Source organism: Lissotriton helveticus (assembly GCF_964261635.1).
Source record: "Lissotriton helveticus chromosome 1_1 unlocalized genomic scaffold, aLisHel1.1 SUPER_1_unloc_1, whole genome shotgun sequence".
NCBI classification, from domain to species: domain Eukaryota; kingdom Metazoa; phylum Chordata; class Amphibia; order Caudata; family Salamandridae; genus Lissotriton; species Lissotriton helveticus.
The window spans coordinates 875,202-888,462 of NW_027611648.1; positions in this window are offsets into that span (position 1 = coordinate 875,202).

Below are 13,261 nucleotides of genomic sequence, written 5' to 3' on the forward strand. Positions count from 1 at the left end.
AAGCAATTCACAGACTATTGCAAAGCAATGCACAGACTATTGCAAAGCAATGCACAGACTATTGCAAAGCAATGCACAGACTTTTGCAAAGCAATGCACAGAGACTATTGCAAAGCAATGCACAGACTATTGCAAAGCAATGCACAGAGACTATTGCAAAGCAATGCACAGACTATTGCAAAGCAATGCACAGACTATTGCAAAGCAATGCACAGACTATTGCAAAGCAATGCACAGAGACTATTGCAAAGCAATGCACAGACTTTTGCAAAGCAATGCACAGAGACTATTGCAAAGCAATGCACAGACTATTGCAAACCAATGCACAGACTATTGCAAAGCAATGCACAGACTGTTGCAAACCAATGCACAGACTATTGCAAACCAATGCACAGACTTTTGCAAAGCAAAGCACAGACTATTGCAAAGCAATGCACAGACTATTGCAAAGCAAAGCACAGAGACTATTGCAAAGCAATGCACAGAGACTATTGCAAAGCAATGCACAGAGACTATTGCAAAGCAATGCACAGACTATTGCAAAGCAATGCACAGACTATTGCAGAGCAATGCAAAGAGACTATTGCAAAGCAATGCACAGACTATTGCAACGCAATGCACAGAGACTATTGCAAAGCAATGCACAGACTATTGCAACGCAATGCACAGAGACTATTGCAAAGCAATGCACAGAGACTATTGCAAAGCAATGCACAGAGACTATTGGAAAGCAATGCACAGACTATTGCAAAGCAATGCACAGACTATTGCAAAGCAATGCACAGACTATTGCAAAACAATGCACAGAGACTATTGCAAAGCAATGCACAGAGACTATTGCAAAGCAATTCACAGACTATTGCAAAGCAATGCACAGAGACTATTGCAAAGCAATGCACAGAGACTATTGCAAAGCAATGCACAGACTATTGCAAAGCAATGCACAGACTATTGCAAAGCAATGCACAGACTATTGCAAAACAATGCACAGAGACTATTGCAAAGCAATGCACAGACTATTGCAAAGCAATGCACAGACTATTGCAAAGCAATGCACAGACTATTGCAAAGCAATGCACAGACTATTGCAAAGCAATGCACAGACTATTGCAAAGCAATGCACAATGCACTGACTATTGCAAAGCAATGCACAGACTATTGCAAATCAATGCACAGAGACTATTGCAAAGCAATGCACAGAGAGTGTATTGCAAAGCAATGCACAGGCTATTGCAAAGCAATGCACAGACTATTGCAAAGCAATGCACAGACTATTGCAAAGCAATGTACAGACTATTGCAAAGCAATGCACAGACTATTGCAAAGCAATGCACAGAGACTATTGCAAAGCAATGCACAAAGACTATTGCAAAGCAATGCACAGACTATTGCAAATCAATGCACAGAGACTATTGCAAAGCAATGCACAGACTATTGCAAAGCAATGCACAGACTATTGCAAAGCAATGCACAGACTATTGCAAAGCAATGCACAGACTATTGCAAACCAATGCACAGACTTTTGCAAAGCAATGCACTGAGACTATTGCAAAGCAATGCACAGAGACTATTGCAAAGCAATGCACAGACTATTGCAAAGCAATGCACAGACTATTGCAAAGCAATGCACAGACTTTTGCAAAGCAATGCACAGAGACTATTGCAAAGCAATGCGCAGACTTTTGCAAACCAATGCACAGACTTTTGCAAAGCAATGCACTGAGACTATTGCAAAGCAATGCACAGACTATTGCAAAGCAATGCACAGACTATTGCAGAGCACTGCAAAGAGACTATTGCAAAGCAATGCACAGACTATTGCAAAGCAATGCACAGACTATTGCAAAGCAATGCACAGACTATTGCAAAGCAATGCACAGACTATTGCAAAGCAATGCACAGACTTTTGCAAAGCAATGCACAGAGACTATTGCAAAGCAATGCGCAGACTTTTTCAAACCAATGCACAGACTTTTGCAAAGCAATGCACAGAGACTATTGCAAAGCAATGCACAGAGACTATTGCAAAGCAATGCACAGACTATTGCAAAGCAATGCACGGACTATTGCAAAGCAATGCACAGACTATTGCAAAACAATGCACAGAGACTATTGCAAAGCAATGCACAGACTATTGCAAAGCAATGCACAGACTATTGCAAAGCAATGCACAGACTATTGCAAAGCAATGCACAGACTATTGCAAAGCAATGCACAGACTATTGCAAAGCAATGCACAATGCACTGACTATTGCAAAGCAATGCACAGACTATTGCAAATCAATGCACAGAGACTATTGCAAAGCAATGCACAGAGAGTGTATTGCAAAGCAATGCACAGACTATTGCAAAGCAATGCACAGACTATTGCAAAGCAATGTACAGACTATTGCAAAGCAATGCACAGACTATTGCAAAGCAATGCACAGAGACTATTGCAAAGCAATGCACAAAGACTATTGCAAAGCAATGCACAGACTATTGCAAATCAATGCACAGAGACTATTGCAAAGCAATGCACAGACTATTGCAAAGCAATGCACAGACTATTGCAAAGCAATGCACAGACTATTGCAAAGCAATGCACAGACTATTGCAAACCAATGCACAGACTTTTGCAAAGCAATGCACTGAGACTATTGCAAAGCAATGCACAGACTATTGCAAAGCAATGCACAGAGACTATTGCAAAGCAATGCACAGACTATTGCAAACCAATGCACAGACTATTGCAAACCAATGCACAGACTGTTGCAAACCAATGCACAGACTATTGCAAACCAATGCACAGACTTTTGCAAAGCAATGCACAGACTATTGCAAAGCAATGCACAGACTTGCAAAGCAATGCACAGAGACTATTGCAAAGCAATGCACAGAGACTATTGCAAAGCAATGCAGAGACTATTGCAAAGCAATGCACAGAGACTATTGCAAAGCAATGCACAGACTATTGCAAAGCAATGCACAGACTATTGCAAAGCAATGCACAGACTATTGCAAAGCAATGCACAGACTATTGCAAAGCAATGCACAGACTATTGCAAAGCAATGCACAGACTTTTGCAAAGCAATGCACAGAGACTATTGCAAAGCAATGCGCAGACTTTTGCAAACCAATGCACAGACTTTTGCAAAGCAATGCACTGAGACTATTGCAAAGCAATGCACAGACTATTGCAAAGCAATGCACAGACTATTGCAGAGCACTGCAAAGAGACTATTGCAAAGCAATGCACAGACTATTGCAAAGCAATGCACAGACTATTGCAAAGCAATGCACAGACTATTGCAAAGCAATGCACAGACTATTGCAAAGCAATGCACAGACTTTTGCAAAGCAATGCACAGAGACTATTGCAAAGCAATGCGCAGACTTTTGCAAACCAATGCACAGACTTTTGCAAAGCAATGCACTGAGACTATTGCAAAGCAATGCACAGAGACTATTGCAAAGCAATGCACAGACTATTGCAAACCAATGCACAGACTATTGCAAAGCAATGCACAGACTATTGCAAACCAATGCACAGACTATTGCAAACCAATGCACAGACTTTTGCAAAGCAAAGCACAGACTATTGCAAAGCAATGCACAGACTATTGCAAAGCAAAGCACAGAGACTATTGCAAAGCAATGCACAGAGACTATTGCAAAGCAATGCACAGAGACTATTGCAAAGCAATGCACAGACTATTGCAAAGCAATGCACAGACTATTGCAGAGCAATGCAAAGAGACTATTGCAAAGCAATGCACAGACTATTGCAACGCAATGCACAGAGACTATTGCAAAGCAATGCACAGACTATTGCAAAGCAATGCACAGACTATTGCAAAGCAATGCACAGACTATTGCAAAGCAATGCACAGACTACTGCAAAGCAATGCACAGACTATTGCAAAGCAATGCACAATGCACTGACTATTGCAAAGCAATGCACAGACTATTGCAAATCAATGCACAGAGACTATTGCAAAGCAATGCACAGAGAGTGTATTGCAAAGCAATGCACAGACTATTGCAAAGCAATGCACAGACTATTGCAAAGCAATGCACAGACTATTGCAAAGCAATGCACAGACTATTGCAAAGCAATGCACAGACTATTGAAAGCAATGCACAGACTATTGCAAAGCAATGCATGGAGACTATTGAAAAGCAATGCACAGAGACTATTGCAAAGCAATGCACAGAGACTATTGGAAAGCAATGCACAGACTATTGCAAAGCAATGCACAGAGACTATTGCAAAGCAATGCACAGACTATTGCAAAGCAATGCACAGACTATTGCAAAGCAATGCACAGACTATTGCAAACCAATGCACATACTATTGCAAAGCAATGCACAGAGACTATTGCAAAGCAATGCACAGACTATTGCAAAGCAATGCACAGACTATTGCAAAGCAATGCACAGACTATTGAAAGCAATGCACAGACTGTTGCAAAGCAATGCACAGAGAATATTGCAAAGCAATGCACAGACTATTGCAAAGCAATGCACAGAGACTATTGCAATGCAATGCACAGAGACTATTACAAAGCAATGCACAGAGACTATTGCAAAGCAATGCACAGACTATTGCAAAGCAATGCACAGACTATTGAAAGCAATGCACAGACTATTGCAAAGCAATGCACAGAGACTATTGAAAAGCAATGCACAGACTATTGCAAAGCAATGCACAGACTATTGAAAGCAATGCACAGACTATTGCAAAGCAATGCACAGAGACTATTGAAAAGCAATGCACAGACGATTGCAAAGCAATGCACAGACTATTGCAAAGCAATGCACAGAATATTGCAAAACAATGCACAGAGACTAATGCAAAGCAATGCACAGGCTATTGCAAAGCAATGCACAGAGACTATTGCAAAGCAATGCACAGACTATTGCAAAGCAATGCACAGAGACTATTGCAAAGCAATGCACAGAGACTATTGCAAAGCAATGCACAGACTATTGCAAAGCAATGCACAGAGACTATTGCAAAGCAATGCACAGACTATTGCAAAGCAATGCACAGAGACTATTGCAAAGCAATGCACAAAGACTATTGCAAAGCAATGCACAGACTACTGCAAATCAATGCACAGAGACTATTGCAAAGCAATGCACAGACTATTGCAAAGCAATGCACAGACTATTGCAAAGCAATGCACAGACTATTGCAAAGCAATGCACAGACTATTGCAAACCAATGCACAGACTTTTGCAAAGCAATGCACTGAGACTATTGCAAAGCAATGCACAGACTATTGCAAAGCAATGCACAGAGACTATTGCAAAGCAATGCACAGACTATTGCAAACCAATGCACAGACTATTGCAAACCAATGCACAGACTGTTGCAAACCAATGCACAGACTATTGCAAACCAATGCACAGACTTTTGCAAAGCAATGCACAGACTATTGCAAAGCAATGCACAGACTTGCAAAGCAATGCACAGAGACTATTGCAAAGCAATGCACAGAGACTATTGCAAAGCAATGCAGAGACTATTGCAAAGCAATGCACAGAGACTATTGCAAAGCAATGCACAGACTATTGCAAAGCAATGCACAGACTATTGCAAAGCAATGCACAGACTATTGCAAAGCAATGCACAGACTATTGCAAAGCAATGCACAGACTATTGCAAAGCAATGCACATACTTTTGCAAAGCAATGCACAGAGACTATTGCAAAGCAATGCGCAGACTTTTGCAAACCAATGCACAGACTTTTGCAAAGCAATGCACTGAGACTATTGCAAAGCAATGCACAGACTATTGCAAAGCAATGCACAGACTATTGCAGAGCACTGCAAAGAGACTATTGCAAAGCAATGCACAGACTATTGCAAAGCAATGCACAGACTATTGCAAAGCAATGCACAGACTACTGCAAAGCAATGCACAGACTATTGCAAAGCAATGCACAGACTTTTGCAAAGCAATGCACAGAGACTATTGCAAAGCAATGCGCAGACTTTTGCAAACCAATGCACAGACTTTTGCAAAGCAATGCACTGAGACTATTGCAAAGCAATGCACAGAGACTATTGCAAAGCAATGCACAGACTATTGCAAACCAATGCACAGACTATTGCAAAGCAATGCACAGACTATTGCAAACCAATGCACAGACTATTGCAAACCAATGCACAGACTTTTGCAAAGCAAAGCACAGACTATTGCAAAGCAATGCACAGACTATTGCAAAGCAAAGCACAGAGACTATTGCAAAGCAATGCACAGAGACTATTGCAAAGCAATGCACAGAGACTATTGCAAAGCAATGCACAGACTATTGCAAAGCAATGCACAGACTATTGCAGAGCAATGCAAAGAGACTATTGCAAAGCAATGCACAGACTATTGCAACGCAATGCACAGAGACTATTGCAAAGCAATGCACAGACTATTGCAACGTAATGCACAGAGACTATTGCAAAGCAATGCACAGAGACTATTGCAAAGCAATGCACAGAGACTATTGGAAAGCAATGCACAGACTATTGCAAAGCAATGCACAGACTATTGCAAAGCAATGCACAGACTATTGCAAAACAATGCACAGAGACTATTGCAAAGCAATGCACAGAGACTATTGCAAAGCAATTCACAGACTATTGCAAAGCAATGCACAGACTATTGCAAAGCAATGCACAGACTATTGCAAAGCAATGCACAGACTTTTGCAAAGCAATGCACAGAGACTATTGCAAAGCAATGCACAGACTATTGCAAAGCAATGCACAGAGACTATTGCAAAGCAATGCACAGACTATTGCAAAGCAATGCACAGACTATTGCAAAGCAATGCACAGACTATTGCAAAGCAATGCACAGAGACTATTGCAAAGCAATGCACAGACTTTTGCAAAGCAATGCACAGAGACTATTGCAAAGCAATGCACAGACTATTGCAAACCACTGCACAGACTATTGCAAAGCAATGCACAGACTATTGCAAACCAATGCACAGACTATTGCAAACCAATGCTCAGACTTTTGCAAAGCAAAGCACAGACTATTGCAAAGCAATGCACAGACTATTGCAAAGCAAAGCACAGAGACTACTGCAAAGCAATGCACAGAGACTATTGCAAAGCAATGCACAGAGACTATTGCAAAGCAATGCACAGACTATTGCAAAGCAATGCACAGACTATTGCAGAGCAATGCAAAGAGACTATTGCAAAGCAATGCACAGACTATTGCAACGCAATGCACAGAGACTATTGCAAAGCAATGCACAGACTATTGCAACGCAATGCACAGAGACTATTGCAAAGCAATGCACAGAGACTATTGCAAAGCAATGCACAGAGACTATTGGAAAGCAATGCACAGACTATTGCAAAGCAATGCACAGACTATTGCAAAGCAATGCACAGACTATTGCAAAACAATGCACAGAGACTATTGCAAAGCAATGCACAGAGACTATTGCAAAGCAATGCACAGACTATTGCAAAGCAATGCACAGAGACTATTGCAAAGCAATGCACAGACTATTGCAAAGCAATGCACAGACTATTGCAAAGCAATGCACAGACTATTGCAAAGCAATGCACAGAGAATATTGCAAAGCAATGCACAGACTATTGCAAAGCAATGCACAGACTATTGCAAAGCAATGCACAGACTATTGCAAAGCAATGCACAGAGACTATTGCAAAGCAATGCACAGAGACTATTGGAAAGCAATGCACATACTATTGCAAAGCAATGCACAGACTATTGCAAAGCAATGCACAGACTATTGCAAAACAATGCACAGAGACTATTGCAAAGCAATGCACAGACTATTGCAAAGCAATGCACAGACTATTGCAAAGCAATGCACAGACTATTGCAAAGCAATGCACAGACTACTGCAAAGCAATGCACAGACTATTGCAAAGCAATGCACAATGCACTGACTATTGCAAAGCAATGCACAGACTATTGCAAATCAATGCACAGAGACTATTGCAAAGCAATGCACAGAGAGTGTATTGCAAAGCAATGCACAGACTATTGCAAAGCAATGCACAGACTATTGCAAAGCAATGCACAGACTATTGCAAAGCAATGCACAGACTATTGAAAGCAATGCACAGACTATTGCAAAGCAATGCACGGAGACTATTGAAAAGCAATGCACAGAGACTATTGCAAAGCAATGCACAGAGACTATTGGAAAGCAATGCACAGACTATTGCAAAGCAATGCACAGAGACTATTGCAAAGCAATGCACAGACTATTGCAAAGCAATGCACAGACTATTGCAAAGCAATGCACAGACTATTGCAAACCAATGCACAGACTATTGCAAAGCAATGCACAGAGACTATTGCAAAGCAATGCACAGACTATTGCAAAGCAATGCACAGAGACTGTTGCAAAGTAATGCACAGACTATTGCAAAGCAATGCACAGACTTTTGCAAATCAATGCACAGAGACTATTGCAAAGCAATGCACAGACTATTGCAAAGCAATGCACAGACTATTGCAAAGCAATGCACAGACTATTGCAAAGCAATGCACAGACTATTGCAAACCAATGCACAGACTTTTGCAAAGCAATGCACTGAGACTATTGCAAAGCAATGCACAGACTATTGCAAAGCAATGCACAGACTATTGCAAACCAATGCACAGACTATTGCAAACCAATGCACAGACTATTGCAAACCAATGCACAGACTATTGCAAACCAATGCACAGACTTTTGCAAAGCAATGCACAGACTATTGCAAAGCAAAGCACAGAGACTATTGCAAAGCAATGCACAGAGACTATTGCAAAGCAATGCACAGAGACTATTGCAAAGCAATGCACAGACTATTGCAAAGCAATGCACAGACTATTGCAGAGCAATGCAAAGAGACTATTGCAAAGCAATGCACAGACTATTGCAAAGCAATGCACAGACTATTGCAAAGCAATGCACAGACTATTGCAAAGCAATGCACAGACTATTGCAAAGCAATGCACAGACTTTTGCAAAGCAATGCACAGAGACTATTGCAAAGCAATGCGCAGACTTTTGCAAACCAATGCACAGACTTTTGCAAAGCAATGCACTGAGACTATTGCAAAGCAATGCACAGACTATTGCAAAGCAATGCACAGACTATTGCAAAGCAATGCACAGAGACTATTGCAAAGCAATGCACAGACTATTGCAAACCAATGCACAGACTATTGCAAAGCAATCCACAGACTCTTGCAAACCAATGCACAGACTATTGCAAACCAATGCACAGACTATTGCAAACCAATGCACAGACTTTTCCAAAGCAATGCACAGACTATTGCAAAGCAATGCACAGACTATTGCAAAGCAAAGCACAGAGACTATTGCAAAGCAATGCACAGAGACTATTGCAAAGCAATGCACAGAGACTATTGCAAAGCAATGCACAGACTATTGCAAAGCAATGCACAGACTATTGCAGAGCAATGCAAAGAGACTATTGCAAAGCAATGCACAGACTATTGCAACGCAATGCACAGAGACTATTGCAAAGCAATGCACAGACTATTGCAGAGCAATGCAAAGAGACTATTGCAAAGCAATGCACAGACTATTGCAAAGCAATGCACTGACTATTGCAAAGCAATGCACAGACTATTGCAAAGCAATGCACAGAGACTATTGCAAAGCAATGCACAGAGACTATTGGAAAGCAATGCACAGACTATTGCAAAGCAATGCACAGACTATTGCAAAGCAATGCACAGACTATTGCAAAACAATGCACAGAGACTATTGCAAAGCAATGCACAGAGACTATTGCAAAGCAATTCACAGACTATTGCAAAGCAATGCACAGAGACTATTGCAAAGCAATGCACAGAGACTATTGCAAAGCAATGCACAGAGACTATTGCAAAGCAATGCACAGACTATTGCAAAGCAATGCACAGACTATTGCAAAGCAATGCACAGAGAATATTGCAAAGCAATGCACAGACTATTGCAAAGCAATGCACAGACTATTGCAAATCAATGCACAGAGACTATTGCAAAGCAATGCACAATGCACTGACTATTGCAAAGCAATGCACAGACTATTGCAAATCAATGCACAGAGACTATTGCAAAGCAATGCACAGAGAGTGTATTGCAAAGCAATGCACAGACTATTGCAAAGCAATGCACAGACTATTGCAAAGCAATGCACAGACTATTGCAAAGCAATGCACAGACTATTGCAAAGCAATGCACAGACTATTGAAAGCAATGCACAGAGACTATTGCAAAGCAATGCACAGAGACTATTGCAAAGCAATGCACAGAGACTATTGCAAAGCAATGCACAGAGACTATTGGAAAGCAATGCAGAGACTATTGCAAAGCAATGCACAGACTATTGCAAAGCAATGCACAGACTATTGCAAAGCAATGCACAGACTATTGCAAAGCAATGCACAGACTATTGCAAAGCAATGCACAGAGACTATTGCAAAGCAATGCACAGACTATTGCAAAGCAATGCACAGAGACTGTTGCAAAGTAATGCACAGACTATTGCAAAGCAATGCACAGACTATTGCAAAGCAATGCACAGAGACTATTGCAAGCAATGCACAGACTATTGCAAAGCAATGCACAATGCACTGACTATTGCAAAGCAATGCACAGACTATTGCAAAGCAATGCACAGAGACTATTGCAAAGCAATGCACAGAGAGTGTATTGCAAAGCAATGCACAAAGACTATTGCAAAGCAATGCACAGACTATTGCAAAGCAATGCACAGACTATTGAAAGCAATGCACAGACTATTGCAAAGCAATGCACAGAGACTATTGCAAAGCAATGCACAGACTATTGCAAAGCAATGCACAGAGACTATTGCAATGCAATGCACAGAGACTATTGCAAAGCAATGCACAGAGACTATTGCAAAGCAATGCACAGACTATTGCAAAGCAATGCACAGACTATTGAAAGCAATGCACAGACTATTGCAAAGCAATGCACAGAGACTATTGAAAAGCAATGCACAGACTATTGCAAAGCAATGCACAGACTATTGCAAAGCAATGCACAGACTATTGCAAAGCAATGCACAGAGACTATTGCAAAGCAATGCACAGACTATTGCAAAGCAATGCACAGAGACTATTGCAAAGCAATGCACAGACTATTGCAAAGCAATGCACAGACTATTGCAGAGCAATGCAAAGAGACTATTGCAAAGCAATGCACAGACTATTGCAAAGCAATGCACAGACTATTGCAAAGCAATGCACAGACTATTGCAAAGCAATGCACAGACTATTGCAAAGCAATGCACAGACTTTTGCAAAGCAATGCACAGAGACTATTGCAAAGCAATGCACAGACTATTGCAAAGCAATGCACAGACTATTACAAAGCAATGCACAGACTATTGCAAACCAATGCACAGACTATTGCAAACCAATGCACAGACTTTTGCAAAGCAAAGCACAGACTATTGCAAAGCAATGCACAGACTATTGCAAAGCAAAGCACAGAGACTATTGCAAAGCAATGCACAGAGACTATTGCAAAGCAATGCACAGAGACTATTGCAAAGCAATGCACAGACTATTGCAAAGCAATGCACAGACTATTGCAGAGCAATGCAAAGAGACTATTGCAAAGCAATGCACAGACTATTGCAACGCAATGCACAGAGACTATTGCAAAGCAATGCACAGAGACTATTGGAAAGCAATGCACAGACTATTGCAAAGCAATGCACAGACTATTGCAAAGCAATGCACAGACTATTGCAAAACAATGCACAGAGACTATTGCAAAGCAATGCACAGAGACTATTGCAAAGCAATTCACAGACTATTGCAAAGCAATGCACAGACTATTGCAAAGCAATGCACAGACTATTGCAAAGCAATGCACAGACTTTTGCAAAGCAATGCACAGAGACTATTGCAAAGCAATGCGCAGACTTTTGCAAACCAATGCACAGACTTTTGCAAAGCAATGCACTGAGACTATTGCAAAGCAATGCACAGAGACTATTGCAAAGCAATGCAAAGACTATTGCAAACCAATGCACAGACTATTGCAAAGCAATGCACAGACTATTGCAAACCAATGCACAGACTATTGCAAAGCAATGCGCAGACTTTTGCAAACCAATGCACAGACTTTTGCAAAGCAATGCACTGAGACTATTGCAAAGCAATGCACAGAGACTATTGCAAAGCAATGCAAAGACTATTGCAAACCAATGCACAGACTATTGCAAAGCAATGCACAGACTATTGCAAACCAATGCACAGACTATTGCAAAGCAAAGCACAGAGACTATTGCAAAGCAATGCACAGAGACTATTGCAAAGCAATGCACAGAGACTATTGCAAAGCAATGCACAGACTATTGCAAAGCAATGCACAGACTATTGCAGAGCAATGCAAAGAGACTATTGCAAAGCAATGCACAGACTATTGCAACGCAATGCACAGAGACTATTGCAAAGCAATGCACAGACTATTGCAACGCAATGCACAGAGACTATTGCAAAGCAATGCACAGAGACTATTGCAAAGCAATGCACAGAGACTATTGGAAAGCAATGCACAGACTATTGCAAAGCAATGCACAGACTATTGCAAAGCAATGCACAGACTATTGCAAAGCAATGCACAGACTATTGCAAAACAATGCACAGAGACTATTGCAAAGCAATGCACAGAGACTATTGCAAAGCAATTCACAGACTATTGCAAAGCAATGCACAGAGACTATTGCAAAGCAATGCACAGAGACTATTGCAAAGCAATGCACAGACTATTGCAAAGCAATGCACAGACTATTGCAAAGCAATGCACAGACTATTGCAAAGCAATGCACAGAGAATATTGCAAAGCAATGCACAGACTATTGCAAAGCAATGCACAGACTATTGCAAAGCAATGCACAGACTATTGCAAAGCAATGCACAGAGACTATTGCAAAGCAATGCACAGAGACTATTGGAAAGCAATGCACATACTATTGCAAAGCAATGCACAGACTATTGCAAAGCAATGCACAGACTATTGCAAAACAATGCACAGAGACTATTGCAAAGCAATGCACAGACTATTGCAAAGCAATGCACAGACTATTGCAAAGCAATGCACAGACTATTGCAAAGCAATGCACAGACTACTGCAAAGCAATGCACAGACTATTGCAAAGCAATGCACAATGCACTGACTATTGCAAAGCAATGCACAGACTATTGCAAATCAATGCACAGAGACTATTGCAAAGCAATGCACAGAGAG